The sequence below is a fragment of the Saccoglossus kowalevskii genome, chromosome 17 (assembly GCF_978046115.1).
Source record: "Saccoglossus kowalevskii chromosome 17, keSacKowa6.1, whole genome shotgun sequence".
NCBI classification, from domain to species: domain Eukaryota; kingdom Metazoa; phylum Hemichordata; class Enteropneusta; family Harrimaniidae; genus Saccoglossus; species Saccoglossus kowalevskii.
In genome coordinates, this window is record NC_140657.1 from 31,355,682 (window position 1) to 31,374,211 (window position 18,530).

At 35.8% G+C, this 18,530-nt stretch overlaps 6 non-coding genes across 6 annotated transcripts; all 6 read right to left on the bottom strand.

The window, feature by feature from the left end:
- Nucleotides 1-662: 662 nt before the first annotated feature.
- On the bottom strand, nt 663-735 carry TRNAK-UUU (transfer RNA lysine (anticodon UUU)). Its single transcript has one exon. It is a non-coding gene; the product is annotated as a tRNA-Lys (tRNA).
- A 1,941-nt stretch (nt 736-2,676) lies between these two features.
- TRNAK-UUU (transfer RNA lysine (anticodon UUU)) lies at nt 2,677-2,749 on the bottom strand. Its single transcript has one exon. It is a non-coding gene; the product is annotated as a tRNA-Lys (tRNA).
- Nucleotides 2,750-6,240: 3,491 nt separating this feature from the next.
- On the bottom strand, nt 6,241-6,313 carry TRNAI-UAU (transfer RNA isoleucine (anticodon UAU)). Its single transcript has one exon. It is a non-coding gene; the product is annotated as a tRNA-Ile (tRNA).
- A 6,369-nt stretch (nt 6,314-12,682) lies between these two features.
- Nucleotides 12,683-12,755, bottom strand: TRNAI-UAU (transfer RNA isoleucine (anticodon UAU)). The gene has a single exon. It is a non-coding gene; the product is annotated as a tRNA-Ile (tRNA).
- Nucleotides 12,756-15,574: 2,819 nt separating this feature from the next.
- On the bottom strand, nt 15,575-15,647 carry TRNAI-UAU (transfer RNA isoleucine (anticodon UAU)). Its single transcript has one exon. It is a non-coding gene; the product is annotated as a tRNA-Ile (tRNA).
- A 2,482-nt stretch (nt 15,648-18,129) lies between these two features.
- On the bottom strand, nt 18,130-18,202 carry TRNAI-UAU (transfer RNA isoleucine (anticodon UAU)). The gene has a single exon. It is a non-coding gene; the product is annotated as a tRNA-Ile (tRNA).
- Between the last annotated feature and the right edge of the window lie 328 nt (nt 18,203-18,530).

The window sequence follows — 18,530 nt, forward strand, 5'->3', positions numbered from 1 at the left end:
GGGGGTTGAACCCTTGACCTTAGGATTATAAAATCCAAGGCTCAACCAACAGAGCTAACCGGGCTGCTCAGGATCCTGTCTTTTCGTACTCGATTGTCCCAAACCTCCATAATAAGTCAATGCTTTGATTTCATGCACGAAGATACTTCAAATGAGTCTATGAGTTGACAATGATTTGTGTTTTTATGAGAAAACGTTTAATCTAATTCAAAGCATTAATTAAATACCGAGTTATTACAATGAAATATTGAAATGTTTATATTTTATTTATCTCAGTGATGTGAGAGAGCAACATCTGTTTTTATGTCAACTACGTTGCAAAATCACGCCCGCTAAGGCGGTTGAACCCTTGACCTTAGGATTAAAAATCCCACGCTCTTCCGACTGAGCTAACCGGGCTGCTCAGGATCCTGTCTTTTCGTACTCGATTGTCCCAAACCTCCATAATAAGTCAATGCTTTGATTTCATGCACGAAGATACTTCAAATGAGTTTATGAGCTGACAATGATTTGTATTTTTATGAGAAAACTTTTAATCTAATTCAAAGCATTAATTAAATACCGAGTTATTACAATAAAATATTGAATTGTTTATGTTTTATTTATCTCAGCGATGTGAGCAAACAATATTTAATTTTTATGTGAACCACGTTTCAAAATTACGCCCGCTAAGGGGGTTGAACCCTTGACCTTAGGATTAAAAGTCCCACGCTCTACCGACTGAGCTAACCGGGCTGCTCAGGATCCTGTCTTTTCGTACTCGATTGTCCCAAACCTCCACAATAAGTCAATGCTTTGATATCATGCACGAAGATACTTCAAATGAGTCTATGAGTTGACAATGATTTGTGTTTTTATGAGAAAACGTTTAATCTAATTCAAAGCATTAATTAAATACCGAGTTATTACAATGAAATATTGAATTGTTTATGTTTTATTTATCTCAGCGATGTGAGAGAGCAACATCTGTTTTTATGTCAACTACGTTTCAAAATTACGCCCGCTAAGGGGGGTTGAACCCTTGACCTTAGGATTAAAAGTCCCACGCTCTACCGACTGAGCTAACCGGGATGCTCAGGATCCTGTCTTTTCGTACTCGATTGTCCCAAACCTCCATAATAAGTCAATGCTTTGATTTCATGCACGAAGATACTTCAAATGAGTCTATGAGTTGACAATGATTTGTGTTTTTATGAGAAAACGTTTAATCTAATTCAAAGCATTAATTAAATACCGAGTTATTACAATGAAATATTGAAATGTTTATATTTTATTTATCTCAGCGATGTGAGAGAGCAACATCTGTTTTTATGTCAACTACGTTGCAAAATCACGCCCGCTAAGGCGGTTGAACCCTTGACCTTAGGATTAAAAATCCCACGCTCTTCCGACTGAGCTAACCGGGCTGCTCAGGATCCTGTCTTTTCGTACTCGATTGTCCCAAACCTCCATAATAAGTCAATGCTTTGATTTCACGCAAGAAGTTACTTCAAATGAGTCTATGAGCTGACAATGATTTGTAATTTTATGAGAAAAAGTTTAATCTAATTCAAAGCATTAATTAAATACCGAGTTATTACAATGAAATGTTTGAATTGTTTAGGTTTTTTTTATCTCAGCGATGTGAGAGAGCAACATCTGTTTTTATGTCAACTACGTTTCAAAATTACGCCCGCTAAGGGGGTTGAACCTGTGACCTTAGGATTAAAAGGCCCACGCTCTACCGACTGAGCTAACCGGGCTGCTCAGGATCCTGTCTTTTCGTACTCGATTGTCCTAAACCTCCATAATAAGTCAATGCTTTGATTTCACGCACGAAGATACTTCAAATGAGTCTATGAGCTGTCAATGATTTATATTATTATGAGAAAACGTTTAATCTAATTCAAAGCATTAATTAAATACCGAGCTATTACAATGAAATCGTTGAATTGTTTGTGTTTTATTTATCTCAGCGATGTGAGAGAGCAACATCTGTTTTTATGTCAACTACGGTTCAAAATTACGCCTGCTAAGGGGGTTGAACCCTTGACCTTAGGATTATAAAATCCAAGGCTCAACCAACAGAGCTAACCGGGCTGCTCAGGATCCTGTCTTTTCGTACTCGATTGTCCCAAACCTCCATAATAAGTCAATGCTTTGATTTCATGCACGAAGATACTTCAAATGAGTCTATGAGTTGACAATGATTTGTGTTTTTATGAGAAAACGTTTAATCTAATTCAAAGCATTAATTAAATACCGAGTTATTACAATGAAATATTGAAATGTTTATATTTTATTTATCTCAGTGATGTGAGAGAGCAACATCTGTTTTTATGTCAACTACGTTGCAAAATCACGCCCGCTAAGGCGGTTGAACCCTTGACCTTAGGATTAAAAATCCCACGCTCTTCCGACTGAGCTAACCGGGCTGCTCAGGATCCTGTCTTTTCGTACTCGATTGTCCCAAACCTCCATAATAAGTCAATGCTTTGATTTCATGCACGAAGATACTTCAAATGAGTTTATGAGCTGACAATGATTTGTATTTTTATGAGAAAACTTTTAATCTAATTCAAAGCATTAATTAAATACCGAGTTATTACAATAAAATATTGAATTGTTTATGTTTTATTTATCTCAGCGATGTGAGCAAACAATATTTATTTTTATGTGAACCACGTTTCAAAATTACGCCCGCTAAGGGGGTTGAACCCTTGACCTTAGGATTAAAAGTCCCACGCTCTACCGACTGAGCTAACCGGGCTGCTCAGGATCCTGTCTTTTCGTACTCGATTGTCCCAAACCTCGACAATAAGTCAATGCTTTGATTTCATGCACGAAGATACTTCAAATGAGTCTATGAGTTGACAATGATTTGTGTTTTTATGAGAAAACGTTTAATCTAATTCAAAGCATTAATTAAATACCGAGTTATTACAATGAAATATTGAATTGTTTATGTTTTATTTATCTCAGCGATGTGAGAGAGCAACATCTGTTTTTATGTCAACTACGTTTCAAAATTACGCCCGCTAAGGGGGGTTGAACCCTTGACCTTAGGATTAAAAGTCCCACGCTCTACCGACTGAGCTAACCGGGACGCTCAGGATCCTGTCTTTTCGTACTCGATTGTCCCAAACCTCCATAATAAGTCAATGCTTTGATTTCATGCACGAAGATACTTCAAATGAGTCTATGAGTTGACAATGATTTGTGTTTTTATGAGAAAACGTTTAATCTAATTCAAAGCATTAATTAAATACCGAGTTATTACAATGAAATATTGAAATGTTTATATTTTATTTATCTCAGCGATGTGAGAGAGCAACATCTGTTTTTATGTCAACTACGTTGCAAAATCACGCCCGCTAAGGCGGTTGAACCCTTGACCTTAGGATTAAAAATCCCACGCTCTTCCGACTGAGCTAACCGGGCTGCTCAGGATCCTGTCTTTTCGTACTCGATTGTCCCAAACCTCCATAATAAGTCAATGCTTTGATTTCACGCAAGAAGTTACTTCAAATGAGTCTATGAGCTGACAATGATTTGTAATTTTATGAGAAAAAGTTTAATCTAATTCAAAGCATTAATTAAATACCGAGTTATTACAATGAAATGTTTGAATTGTTTAGGTTTTTTTTATCTCAGCGATGTGAGAGAGCAACATCTGTTTTTATGTCAACTACGTTTCAAAATTACGCCCGCTAAGGGGGTTGAACCTGTGACCTTAGGATTAAAAGGCCCACGCTCAACCGACTGAGCTAACCGGGCTGCTCAGGATACTGTCTTTTCGTACTCGATTGTCCTAAACCTCCATAATAAGTCAATGCTTTGATTTCACGCACGAAGATACTTCAAATGAGTCTATGAGCTGTCAATGATTTATATTATTATGAGAAAACGTTTAATCTAATTCAAAGCATTAATTAAATACCGAGCTATTACAATGAAATCGTTGAATTGTTTGTGTTTTATTTATCTCAGCGATGCGAGCGAATAATATCAAGTTATTAGAATGAAATGTTTGAATTGTTCATGTTTCGCACTCTGTCTTTTCGTAGTCGATTGTCCCAAATCTCCATAATAAGTCAATGCTTTGATTTCACGCACGAAGATACTTAAAATGAGTCTATGAGCTGACAATGATTTGTATTTTTATGAGAAAACGTTTAATCTAATTCAAAGCATTAATTAAATACCGAGTTATTACAATGAAATATTGAATTGTTTATGTTTTATTTATCTCAGCGATGTGAGAGAGCAACATCTGTTTTTATGTCAACTACGGTTCAAAATTACGCCTGCTAAGGGGGTTGAACCCTTGACCTTAGGATTATAAAATCCAAGGCTCAACCAACAGAGCTAACCGGGCTGCTCAGGATCCTGTCTTTTCGTACTCGATTGTCCCAAACCTCCATAATAAGTCAATGCTTTGATTTCATGCACGAAGATACTTCAAATGAGTCTATGAGTTGACAATGATTTGTGTTTTTATGAGAAAACGTTTAATCTAATTCAAAGCATTAATTAAATACCGAGTTATTACAATGAAATATTGAAATGTTTATATTTTATTTATCTCAGCGATGTGAGAGAGCAACATCTGTTTTTATGTCAACTACGTTGCAAAATCACGCCCGCTAAGGCGGTTGAACCCTTGACCTTAGGATTAAAAATCCCACGCTCTTCCGACTGAGCTAACCGGGCTGCTCAGGATCCTGTCTTTTCGTACTCGATTGTCCCAAACCTCCATAATAAGTCAATGCTTTGATTTCACGCAAGAAGATACTTCAAATGAGTTTATGAGCTGACAATGATTTGTAATTTTATGAGAAAAAGTTTAATCTAATTCAAAGCATTAATTAAATACCGAGTTATTACAATGAAATGTTTGAATTGTTTAGGTTTTTTTTATCTCAGCGATGTGAGAGAGCAACATCTGTTTTTATGTCAACTACGTTTCAAAATTACGCCCGCTAAGGGGGTTGAACCTGTGACCTTAGGATTAAAAGGCCCACGCTCTACCGACTGAGCTAACCGGGCTGCTCAGGATCCTGTCTTTTCGTACTCGATTGTCCTAAACCTCCATAATAAGTCAATGCTTTGATTTCACGCACGAAGATACTTCAAATGAGTCTATGAGCTGTCAATGATTTATATTATTATGAGAAAACGTTTAATCTAATTCAAAGCATTAATTAAATACCGAGCTATTACAATGAAATCGTTGAATTGTTTGTGTTTTATTTATCTCAGCGATGCGAGCGAATAATATCAAGTTATTAGAATGAAATGTTTGAATTGTTTATGTTTCGCACTCTGTCTTTTCGTAGTCGATTGTCCCAAATCTCCATAATAAGTCAATGCTTTGATTTCACGCACGAAGATACTTAAAATGAGTCTATGAGCTGACAATGAATTGTATTTTTATGAGAAAACGTTTAATCTAATTCAAAGCATTAATTAAATACCGAGTTATTACAATGAAATATTGAATTGTTTATGTTTTATTTATCTCAGCGATGTGAGAGAGCAACATCTGTTTTTATGTCAACTACAGTTCAAAATTACGCCTGCTAAGGGGGTTGAACCCTTGACCTTAGGATTATAAAATCCAAGGCTCAACCAACAGAGCTAACCGGGCTGCTCAAAATCCCGTCTTTTTGCACTCGATTGTCACAAACCTCCATAATAAGTCAATTTTTTGATTTCTCTCACGAAGGAAGTTCAAATGAGTCTCAAAGTAACTCACTATGAGCTGACAATGATTTGTATTTTTATGAGAATACGTTTAATCTAATTCAAAGCATTAATTAAATACCGAGTTATTACAATGAAATATTGAATTGTTTATGTTTTATTTATCTCAGCGATGTGAGAGAGCAACATCTGTTTTTATGTCAACTACGATTCAAAATTACGCCCGCAAAGGGGGTTGAATCCTTAACCTTAGGATTAAAAGTTCCACGCTCTACCGACCGAGCTAACCGGGCTGCTCAGGATCCTGTCTTTTCGTACTCGATTCTCCCAAACCTCCATAATAAGTCAATGCTTTGATTTCACGCACGAAGATACTTCAAATGAGTCTATGAGTTGACAATGATTTGTGTTTTTATGAGAAAACGTTTAATCTAATTCAAAGCATTAATTATATACTGAGTTATTACAATGAAATATTGAATTGTTTATGTTTTATTTATCTCAGCGATGTGAGCAAAGAATATTTATATTTATGTGAACCGCGTTTCAAAATCACGCCCGCTAAGGCGGTTGAACCCTTGACCTTAGGATTATAAATCCCACGCTCTACCAACTGAGCTAACCGGACTGCTCAGGATCCTGTCTTTTCGTACTTGACTGTCCCAAACCTCCATAATAAGTCAATGCTTTGATTTCACGCACGAAGATACTTCAAATGAGTCTATGAGCTGACAATGATTTGTATTTTTATGAGAAAACGTTTAACCTAATTCAAAGCATTAATTAAATACCGAGTTATTACAATGAAATCGTTGAATTGTTTGTGTTTTATTTATCTCAGCGATGCGAGCGAATAATATCAAGTTATTAGAATGAAATGTTTGAATTGTTTGTGTTTCGCACTCTGTCTTTTCGTGGTCGATTGTCCCAAATCTCCATAATAAGTCAATGCTTTGATTTCACGCACGAAGATACTTCAAATGAGTCTATGAGCTGACAATGATTTGTATTTTTATGAGAAAACGTTTAATCTAATTCAAAGCATTAATGAACTACCGAGTTATTACAATGAAATGTTTGAATTGTTTATGTTTTATTTATCTCAGCGATGTGAGAGAGCAACATCTGTTTTTATGTCAACTACGTTTCAAAATTACGCCCGCTAAGGGGGTTGAACCCTTGACCTTAGGATTAAAAGTCCCACGCTCTACCGACTGAGCTAACCGGGATGCTCAGGATCCTGTCTTTTCGTACTCGATTGTCCCAAACCTCCATAATAAGTCAATGCTTTGATTTCATGCACGAAGATACTTCAAATGAGTCTATGAGTTGACAATGATTTGTGTTTTTATGAGAAAACGTTTAATCTAATTCAAAGCATTAATTAAATACCGAGTTATTACAATGAAATATTGAAATGTTTATATTTTATTTATCTCAGCGATGTGAGCAAACAATATTTATTTTTATGTGAACCATGTTTCAAAATTACACACGCTAAGGGGGTTGAACCCTTGACCTTAGGATTAAAAGTCCCACGCTCTACCGACTGAGCTAACCGGGCTGTTCAGGATCCTGTCTTTTCGTCCTCGATTGTCCCAAACCTCCATAATAAGTCAGTGCTTTGATTTCATGCACGAAGATACTTCAAATGAGTCTATGAGTTGACAATGATTTGTGTTTTTATGAGAAAACGTTTAATCTAATTCAAAGCATTAATTAAATACCGAGTTATTACAATGAAATATTGAATTGTTTATGTTTTATTTATCTCAGCGATGTGAGAGAGCAACATCTGTTTTTATGTCAACTACGTTGCAAAATCACGCCCGCTAAGGCGGTTGAACCCTTGACCTTAGGATTAAAAATCCCACGCTCTTCCGACTGAGCTAACCGGGCTGCTCAGGATCCTGTCTTTTCGTACTCGATTGTCCCAAACCTCCATAATAAGTCAAAGCTTTGATTTCACGCAAGAAGATACTTCAAATGAGTCTATGAGCTGACAATGATTTGTAATTTTATGAGAAAAAGTTTAATCTAATTCAAAGCATTAATTAAATACCGAGTTATTACAATGAAATGTTTGAATTGTTTAGGTTTTTTTTATCTCAGCGATGTGAGAGAGCAACATCTGTTTTTATGTCAACTACGTTTCAAATTTACGCCCGCTAAGGGGGTTGAACCCGTGACCTTAGGATTAAAAGGCCCACGCTCTACCGACTGAGCTAACCGGGCTGCTCAGGATCCTGTCTTTTCGTACTCGATTGTCCCAAACCTCCATAATAAGTCAATGCTTTGATTTCACGCACGAAGATACTTCAATTGAGTCTATGAGCTGTCAATGATTTATATTATTATGAGAAAACGTTTAATCTAATTCAAAGCATTAATTAAATACCGAGCTATTACAATGAAATCGTTGAATTGTTTGTGTTTTATTTATCTCAGCGATGCGAGCGAATAATATCAAGTTATTAGAATGAAATGTTTGAATTGTTTATGTTTCGCACTCTGTCTTTTCGTAGTCGATTGTCCCAAATCTCCATAATAAGTCAATGCTTTGATTTCACGCACGAAGATACTTAAAATGAGTCTATGAGCTGACAATGATTTGTATTTTTATGAGAAAACGTTTAATCTAATTCAAAGCATTAATTAAATACCGAGTTATTACAATGAAATATTGAATTGTTTATGTTTTATTTATCTCAGCGATGTGAGAGAGCAACATCTGTTTTTATGTCAACTACAGTTCAAAATTACGCCTGCTAAGGGGGTTGAACCCTTGACCTTAGGATTATAAAATCCAAGGCTTAACCAACAGAGCTAACCGGGCTGCTCAGGATCCTGTCTTTTCGTACTCGATTGTCCCAAACCTCCATAATAAGTCAATGCTTTGATTTCATGCACGAAGATACTTCAAATGAGTCTATGAGTTGACAATGATTTGTGTTTTTATGAGAAAACGTTTAATCTAATTCAAAGCATTAATTAAATACCGAGTTATTACAATGAAATATTGAAATGTTTATATTTTATTTATCTCAGTGATGTGAGAGAGCAACATCTGTTTTTATGTCAACTACGTTGCAAAATCACGCCCGCTAAGGCGGTTGAACCCTTGACCTTAGGATTAAAAATCCCACGCTCTTCCGACTGAGCTAACCGGGCTGCTCAGGATCCTGTCTTTTCGTACTCGATTGTCCCAAACCTCCATAATAAGTCAATGCTTTGATTTCATGCACGAAGATACTTCAAATGAGTTTATGAGCTGACAATGATTTGTATTTTTATGAGAAAACTTTTAATCTAATTCAAAGCATTAATTAAATACCGAGTTATTACAATAAAATATTGAATTGTTTATGTTTTATTTATCTCAGCGATGTGAGCAAACAATATTTATTTTTATGTGAACCACGTTTCAAAATTACGCCCTCTAAGGGGGTTGAACCCTTGACCTTAGGATTAAAAGTCCCACGCTCTACCGACTGAGCTAACCGGGCTGCTCAGGATCCTGTCTTTTCGTACTCGATTGTCCCAAACCTCCACAATAAGTCAATGCTTTGATTTCATGCACGAAGATACTTCAAATGAGTCTATGAGTTGACAATAATTTGTGTTTTTATGAGAAAACGTTTAATCTAATTCAAAGCATTAATTAAATACCGAGTTATTACAATGAAATATTGAATTGTTTATGTTTTATTTATCTCAGCGATGTGAGAGAGCAACATCTGTTTTTATGTCAACTACGTTTCAAAATTACGCCCGCTAAGGGGGGTTGAACCCTTGACCTTAGGATTAAAAGTCCCACGCTCTACCGACTGAGCTAACCGGGATGCTCAGGATCCTGTCTTTTCGTACTCGATTGTCCCAAACCTCCATAATAAGTCAATGCTTTGATTTCATGCACGAAGATACTTCAAATGAGTCTATGAGTTGACAATGATTTGTGTTTTTATGAGAAAACGTTTAATCTAATTCAAAGCATTAATTAAATACCGAGTTATTACAATGAAATATTGAAATGTTTATATTTTATTTATCTCAGCGATGTGAGAGAGCAACATCTGTTTTTATGTCAACTACGTTGCAAAATCACGCCCGCTAAGGCGGTTGAACCCTTGACCTTAGGATTAAAAATCCCACGCTCTTCCGACTGAGCTAACCGGGCTGCTCAGGATCCTGTCTTTTCGTACTCGATTGTCCCAAACCTCCATAATAAGTCAATGCTTTGATTTCACGCAAGAAGTTACTTCAAATGAGTCTATGAGCTGACAATGATTTGTAATTTTATGAGAAAAAGTTTAATCTAATTCAAAGCATTAATTAAATACCGAGTTATTACAATGAAATGTTTGAATTGTTTAGGTTTTTTTTATCTCAGCGATGTGAGAGAGCAACATCTGTTTTTATGTCAACTACGTTTCAAAATTACGCCCGCTAAGGGGGTTGAACCTGTGACCTTAGGATTAAAAGGCCCACGCTCAACCGACTGAGCTAACCGGGCTGCTAAGGATCCTGTCTTTTCGTACTCGATTGTCCTAAACCTCCATAATAAGTCAATGCTTTGATTTCACGCACGAAGATACTTCAAATGAGTCTATGAGCTGTCAATGATTTATATTATTATGAGAAAACGTTTAATCTAATTCAAAGCATTAATTAAATACCGAGCTATTACAATGAAATCGTTGAATTGTTTGTGTTTTATTTATCTCAGCGATGCGAGCGAATAATATCAAGTTATTAGAATGAAATGTTTGAATTGTTCATGTTTCGCACTCTGTCTTTTCGTAGTCGATTGTCCCAAATCTCCATAATAAGTCAATGCTTTGATTTCACGCACGAAGATACTTAAAATGAGTCTATGAGCTGACAATGATTTGTATTTTTATGAGAAAACGTTTAATCTAATTCAAAGCATTAATTAAATACCGAGTTATTACAATGAAATATTGAATTGTTTATGTTTTATTTATCTCAGCGATGTGAGAGAGCAACATCTGTTTTTATGTCAACTACGGTTCAAAATTACGCCTGCTAAGGGGGTTGAACCCTTGACCTTAGGATTATAAAATCCAAGGCTCAACCAACAGAGCTAACCGGGCTGCTCAGGATCCTGTCTTTTCGTACTCGATTGTCCCAAACCTCCATAATAAGTCAATGCTTTGATTTCATGCACGAAGATACTTCAAATGAGTCTATGAGTTGACAATGATTTGTGTTTTTATGAGAAAACGTTTAATCTAATTCAAAGCATTAATTAAATACCGAGTTATTACAATGAAATATTGAAATGTTTATATTTTATTTATCTCAGCGATGTGAGAGAGCAACATCTGTTTTTATGTCAACTACGTTGCAAAATCACGCCCGCTAAGGCGGTTGAACCCTTGACCTTAGGATTAAAAATCCCACGCTCTTCCGACTGAGCTAACCGGGCTGCTCAGGATCCTGTCTTTTCGTACTCGATTGTCCCAAACCTCCATAATAAGTCAATGCTTTGATTTCACGCAAGAAGATACTTCAAATGAGTTTATGAGCTGACAATGATTTGTAATTTTATGAGAAAAAGTTTAATCTAATTCAAAGCATTAATTAAATACCGAGTTATTACAATGAAATGTTTGAATTGTTTAGGTTTTTTTTATCTCAGCGATGTGAGAGAGCAACATCTGTTTTTATGTCAACTACGTTTCAAAATTACGCCCGCTAAGGGGGTTGAACCTGTGACCTTAGGATTAAAAGGCCCACGCTCTACCGACTGAGCTAACCGGGCTGCTCAGGATCCTGTCTTTTCGTACTCGATTGTCCTAAACCTCCATAATAAGTCAATGCTTTGATTTCACGCACGAAGATACTTCAAATGAGTCTATGAGCTGTCAATGATTTATATTATTATGAGAAAACGTTTAATCTAATTCAAAGCATTAATTAAATACCGAGCTATTACAATGAAATCGTTGAATTGTTTGTGTTTTATTTATCTCAGCGATGCGAGCGAATAATATCAAGTTATTAGAATGAAATGTTTGAATTGTTTATGTTTCGCACTCTGTCTTTTCGTAGTCGATTGTCCCAAATCTCCATAATAAGTCAATGCTTTGATTTCACGCACGAAGATACTTAAAATGAGTCTATGAGCTGACAATGAATTGTATTTTTATGAGAAAACGTTTAATCTAATTCAAAGCATTAATTAAATACCGAGTTATTACAATGAAATATTGAATTGTTTATGTTTTATTTATCTCAGCGATGTGAGAGAGCAACATCTGTTTTTATGTCAACTACAGTTCAAAATTACGCCTGCTAAGGGGGTTGAACCCTTGACCTTAGGATTATAAAATCCAAGGCTCAACCAACAGAGCTAACCGGGCTGCTCAAAATCCCGTCTTTTTGCACTCGATTGTCACAAACCTCCATAATAAGTCAATTTTTTGATTTCTCTCACGAAGGAAGTTCAAATGAGTCTCAAAGTAACTCACTATGAGCTGACAATGATTTGTATTTTTATGAGAATACGTTTAATCTAATTCAAAGCATTAATTAAATACCGAGTTATTACAATGAAATATTGAATTGTTTATGTTTTATTTATCTCAGCGATGTGAGAGAGCAACATCTGTTTTTATGTCAACTACGATTCAAAATTACGCCCGCAAAGGGGGTTGAATCCTTAACCTTAGGATTAAAAGTTCCACGCTCTACCGACCGAGCTAACCGGGCTGCTCAGGATCCTGTCTTTTCGTACTCGATTCTCCCAAACCTCCATAATAAGTCAATGCTTTGATTTCACGCACGAAGATACTTCAAATGAGTCTATGAGTTGACAATGATTTGTGTTTTTATGAGAAAACGTTTAATCTAATTCAAAGCATTAATTATATACCGAGTTATTACAATGAAATATTGAATTGTTTATGTTTTATTTATCTCAGCGATGTGAGCAAAGAATATTTATATTTATGTGAACCGCGTTTCAAAATCACGCCCGCTAAGGCGGTTGAACCCTTGACCTTAGGATTATAAATCCCACGCTCTACCAACTGAGCTAACCGGACTGCTCAGGATCCTGTCTTTTCGTACTTGACTGTCCCAAACCTCCATAATAAGTCAATGCTTTGATTTCACGCACGAAGATACTTCAAATGAGTCTATGAGCTGACAATGATTTGTATTTTTATGAGAAAACGTTTAACCTAATTCAAAGCATTAATTAAATACCGAGTTATTACAATGAAATCGTTGAATTGTTTGTGTTTTATTTATCTCAGCGATGCGAGCGAATAATATCAAGTTATTAGAATGAAATGTTTGAATTGTTTGTGTTTCGCACTCTGTCTTTTCGTGGTCGATTGTCCCAAATCTCCATAATAAGTCAATGCTTTGATTTCACGCACGAAGATACTTCAAATGAGTCTATGAGCTGACAATGATTTGTATTTTTATGAGAAAACGTTTAATCTAATTCAAAGCATTAATGAACTACCGAGTTATTACAATGAAATGTTTGAATTGTTTATGTTTTATTTATCTCAGCGATGTGAGAGAGCAACATCTGTTTTTATGTCAACTACGTTTCAAAATTACGCCCGCTAAGGGGGTTGAACCCTTGACCTTAGGATTAAAAGTCCCACGCTCTACCGACTGAGCTAACCGGGATGCTCAGGATCCTGTCTTTTCGTACTCGATTGTCCCAAACCTCCATAATAAGTCAATGCTTTGATTTCATGCACGAAGATACTTCAAATGAGTCTATGAGTTGACAATGATTTGTGTTTTTATGAGAAAACGTTTAATCTAATTCAAAGCATTAATTAAATACCGAGTTATTACAATGAAATATTGAAATGTTTATATTTTATTTATCTCAGCGATGTGAGCAAACAATATTTATTTTTATGTGAACCATGTTTCAAAATTACACACGCTAAGGGGGTTGAACCCTTGACCTTAGGATTAAAAGTCCCACGCTCTACCGACTGAGCTAACCGGGCTGTTCAGGATCCTGTCTTTTCGTCCTCGATTGTCCCAAACCTCCATAATAAGTCAGTGCTTTGATTTCATGCACGAAGATACTTCAAATGAGTCTATGAGTTGACAATGATTTGTGTTTTTATGAGAAAACGTTTAATCTAATTCAAAGCATTAATTAAATACCGAGTTATTACAATGAAATATTGAATTGTTTATGTTTTATTTATCTCAGCGATGTGAGAGAGCAACATCTGTTTTTATGTCAACTACGTTGCAAAATCACGCCCGCTAAGGCGGTTGAACCCTTGACCTTAGGATTAAAAATCCCACGCTCTTCCGACTGAGCTAACCGGGCTGCTCAGGATCCTGTCTTTTCGTACTCGATTGTCCCAAACCTCCATAATAAGTCAATGCTTTGATTTCACGCAAGAAGATACTTCAAATGAGTCTATGAGCTGACAATGATTTGTAATTTTATGAGAAAAAGTTTAATCTAATTCAAAGCATTAATTAAATACCGAGTTATTACAATGAAATGTTTGAATTGTTTAGGTTTTTTTTATCTCAGCGATGTGAGAGAGCAACATCTGTTTTTATGTCAACTACGTTTCAAATTTTCGCCCGCTAAGGGGGTTGAACCCGTGACCTTAGGATTAAAAGGTCCACGCTCTACCGACTGAGCTAACCGGGCTGCTCAGGATCCTGTCTTTTCGTACTCGATTGTCCCAAACCTCCATAATAAGTCAATGCTTTGATTTCACGCACGAAGATACTTCAATTGAGTCTATGAGCTGTCAATGATTTATATTATTATGAGAAAACGTTTAATCTAATTCAAAGCATTAATTAAATACCGAGCTATTACAATGAAATCGTTGAATTGTTTGTGTTTTATTTATCTCAGCGATGCGAGCGAATAACATCAAGTTATTAGAATGAAATGTTTGAATTGTTTATGTTTCGCACTCTGTCTTTTCGTAGTCGATTGTCCCAAATCTCCATAATAAGTCAATGCTTTGATTTCACGCACGAAGATACTTCAAATGAGTCTATGAGCTGACAATGATTTGTATTTTTATGAGAAAACGTTTAATCTAATTCAAAGCATTAATTAAATACCGAGTTATTACAATGAAATATTGAATTGTTTATGTTTTATTTATCTCAGCGACGTGAGAGAGCAACATCTGTTTTTATGTCAACTACGTTTCAAAATTACGCCTGCTAAGGGGGTTGAACCCTTGACCTTAGGATTATAAAATCCAAGGCTCAACCAACTGAGCTAACCGGGCTGCTCAAAATCCCGTCTTTTTGCACTCGATTGTCCCAAACCTCCATAATAAGTCAATTTTTTGATTTCTCTCACGAAGGAAGTTCAAATGAGTCTCAAAGTAACTCACTATGAGCTGACAATGATTTGTATTTTTATGAGAATACGTTTAATCTAATTCAAAGCATTAATTAAATACCGAGTTATTACAATGAAATATTGAATTGTTTATGTTTTATTTATCTCAGCGATGTGAGAGAGCAACATCTGTTTTTATGTCAACTACGATTCAAAATTACGCCCGCTAAGGGGGTTGAATCCTTAACCTTAGGATTAAAAGTTCCACGCTCTACCGACCGAGCTAACCGGGCTGCTCAGGATCCTGTCTTTTCGTACTCGATTCTCCCAAACCTCCATAATAAGTCAATGCTTTGATTTCACGCACGAAGATACTTCAAATGAGTCTATGAGTTGACAATGATTTGTGTTTTTATGAGAAAACGTTTAATCTAATTCAAAGCATTAATTAAATACCGAGTTATTACAATGAAATATTGAATTGTTTATGTTTTATTTATCTCAGCGATGTGAGCAAAGAATATTTATATTTATGTGAACCGCGTTTCAAAATCACGCCCGCTAAGGCGGTTGAACCCTTGACCTTAGGATTATAAATCCCACGCTCTTCCGACTGAGCTAACCGGACTGCTCAGGATCCTGTCTTTTCGTACTCGACTGTCCCAAACCTCCATAATAAGTCAATGCTTTGATTTCACGCACGAAGATACTTCAAATGAGTCTATGAGCTGACAATGATTTGTATTTTTATGAGAAAACGTTTAATCTAATTCAAAGCATTAATTAAATACCGAGTTATTACAATGAAATCGTTGAATTGTTTGTGTTTTATTTATCTCAGCGATGCGAGCGAATAATATCAAGTTATTAGAATGAAATGTTTGAATTGTTTGTATTTCGCACTCTGTCTTTTCGTGGTCGATTGTCCCAAATCTCCATAATAAGTCAATGCTTTGATTTCACGCACGAAGATACTTCAAATGAGTTTATGAGCTGACAATGATTTGTATTTTTATGAGAAAAGGTTTAATCTAATTCAAAGCATTAATGAAATACCGAGTTATTACAATGAAATGTTTGAATTGTTTATGTTTTATTTATCTCAGCGATGTGAGAGAGCAACATCTGTTTTTATGTCAACTACATTTCAAAATTACGCCCGCTAAGGGGGTTGAAACCTTGACCTTAGGATTAAAAGTCCCACGCTCTACCGACTGAGCTAACCGGGCTGCTCAGGATCCTGTCTTTTCGTACTCGATTGTCCCAAACCTCCATAATAAGTCAATGCTTTGATTTCATGCACGAAGATACTTCAAATGGGTCTATGAGTTGACAATGATTTGTGTTTTTATAAGAAAACGTTTAATCTAATTCAAAGCATTAATTAAATACCGAGTTATTACAATGAAATATTGAATTGTTTATGTTTTATTTATCTCAGCGATGTGAGAGAGCAACATCTGTTTTTATGTCAACTACGTTGCAAAATCACGCCCGCTAAGGAGGTTGAACCCTTGACTTTAGGATTAAAAATCCCACGCTCTTCCGACTGAGCTAACCGGGCTGCTCAGGATCCTGTCTTTTCGTACTCGATTGTCCCAAACCTCCATAATAAGTCAATGCTTTGATTTCACGCAAGAAGATACTTCAAATGAGTCTATGAGCTGACAATGATTTGTAATTTTATGAGAAAACGTTTAATCTAATTCAAAGCATTAATTAAATACCGAGTTATTACAATGAAATTTTGAATTGTTTAGGTTTTATTTATCTCAGCGATGTGAGAGAGCAACATCTGTTTTTATGTCAACTACGTTTCAAAATTACGCCCGCTGATGGGGTTGAACCCTTGACCTTAGGATTAAAAGTCCCACGCTCTACCGACTGAGCTAACCGGGCTGCTCAGGATCCTGTCTTTTCGTACTCGATTGTCCCAAACCTCCATAATAAGTCAATGCTTTGATTTCACGCAAGAAGATACTTCAAAGAGTCTATGAGCTGACAATGATTTATATTATTATGAGAAAACGTTTAATCTAATTCAAAGCATTAATTAAATACCGAGCTATTACAATGAAATCGTTGAATTGTTTGTGTTTTATTTATCTCAGCGATGCGAGCGAATAATATCAAGTTATTAGAATGAAATGTTTGAATTGTTTATGTTTCGCACTCTGTCTTTTCGTAGTCGATTGTCCCAAATCTCCATAATAAGTCAATGCTTTGATTTCACACACGAAGATACTTCAAATGAGTCTATGAGCTGACAATGATTTGTATTTTTATGAGAAAACGTTTAATCTAATTCAAAGCATTAATTAAATACCGAGTTATTACAATGACATATTGAATTGTTTATGTTTTATTTATCTCAGCGATGTGAGAGAGCAACATCTGTTTTTATGTCAACTACGTTTCAAAATTACGCCTGCTAAGGGGGTTGAACCCTTGACCTTAGGATTATAAAATCCAAGGTTCAACCAACTGAGCTAACCGGGCTGCTCAAAATCCCGTCTTTTTGCACTCGATTGTCCCAAACCTCCATAATAAGTCAATTTTTTGATTTCTCTCACGAAGGAAGTTCAAATGAGTCTCAAAGTAACTCACTATGAGCTGACAATGATTTGTATTTTTATGAGAATACGTTTAATCTAATTCAAAGCATTAATTAAATACCGAGTTATTACAATGAAATATTGAATTGTTTATGTTTTATTTATCTCAGCGATGTGAGAGAGCAACATCTGTTTTTATGTCAACTACGATTCAAAATTACGCCCGCTAAGGGGGTTGAATCCTTAACCTTAGGATTAAAAGTTCCACGCTCTACCGACCGAGCTAACCGGGCTGCTCAGGATCCTGTCTTTTCGTACTCGATTCTCCCAAACCTCCATAATAAGTCAATGCTTTGATTTCACGCACGAAGATACTTCAAATGAGTCTATGAGTTGACAATGATTTGTGTTTTTATGAGAAAACGTTTAATCTAATTCAAAGCATTAATTAAATACCGAGTTGTTACAATGAAATATTGAATTGTTTATGTTTTATTTATCTCAGCGATGTGAGCAAAGAATATTTATATTTATGTGAACCGCGTTTCAAAATCACGCCCGCTAAGGCGGTTGAACCCTTGACCTTAGGATTATAAATCCCACGCTCTTCCGACTGAGCTAACCGGACTGCTCAGGATCCTGTCTTTTCGTACTCGACTGTCCCAAACCTCCATAATAAGTCAATGCTTTGATTTCACGCACGAAGATACTTCAAATGAGTCTATGAGCTGACAATGATTTGTATTTTTATGAGAAAACGTTTAATCTAATTCAAAGCATTAATTAAATACCGAGTTATTACAATGAAATCATTGAATTGTTTGTGTTTTATTTATCTCAGCGATGCGAGCGAATAATATCAAGTTATTAGAATGAAATGTTAGAATTGTTTGTGTTTCGCACTCTGTCTTTTCGTGGTCGATTGTCCCAAATCTCCATAATAAGTCAATGCTTTG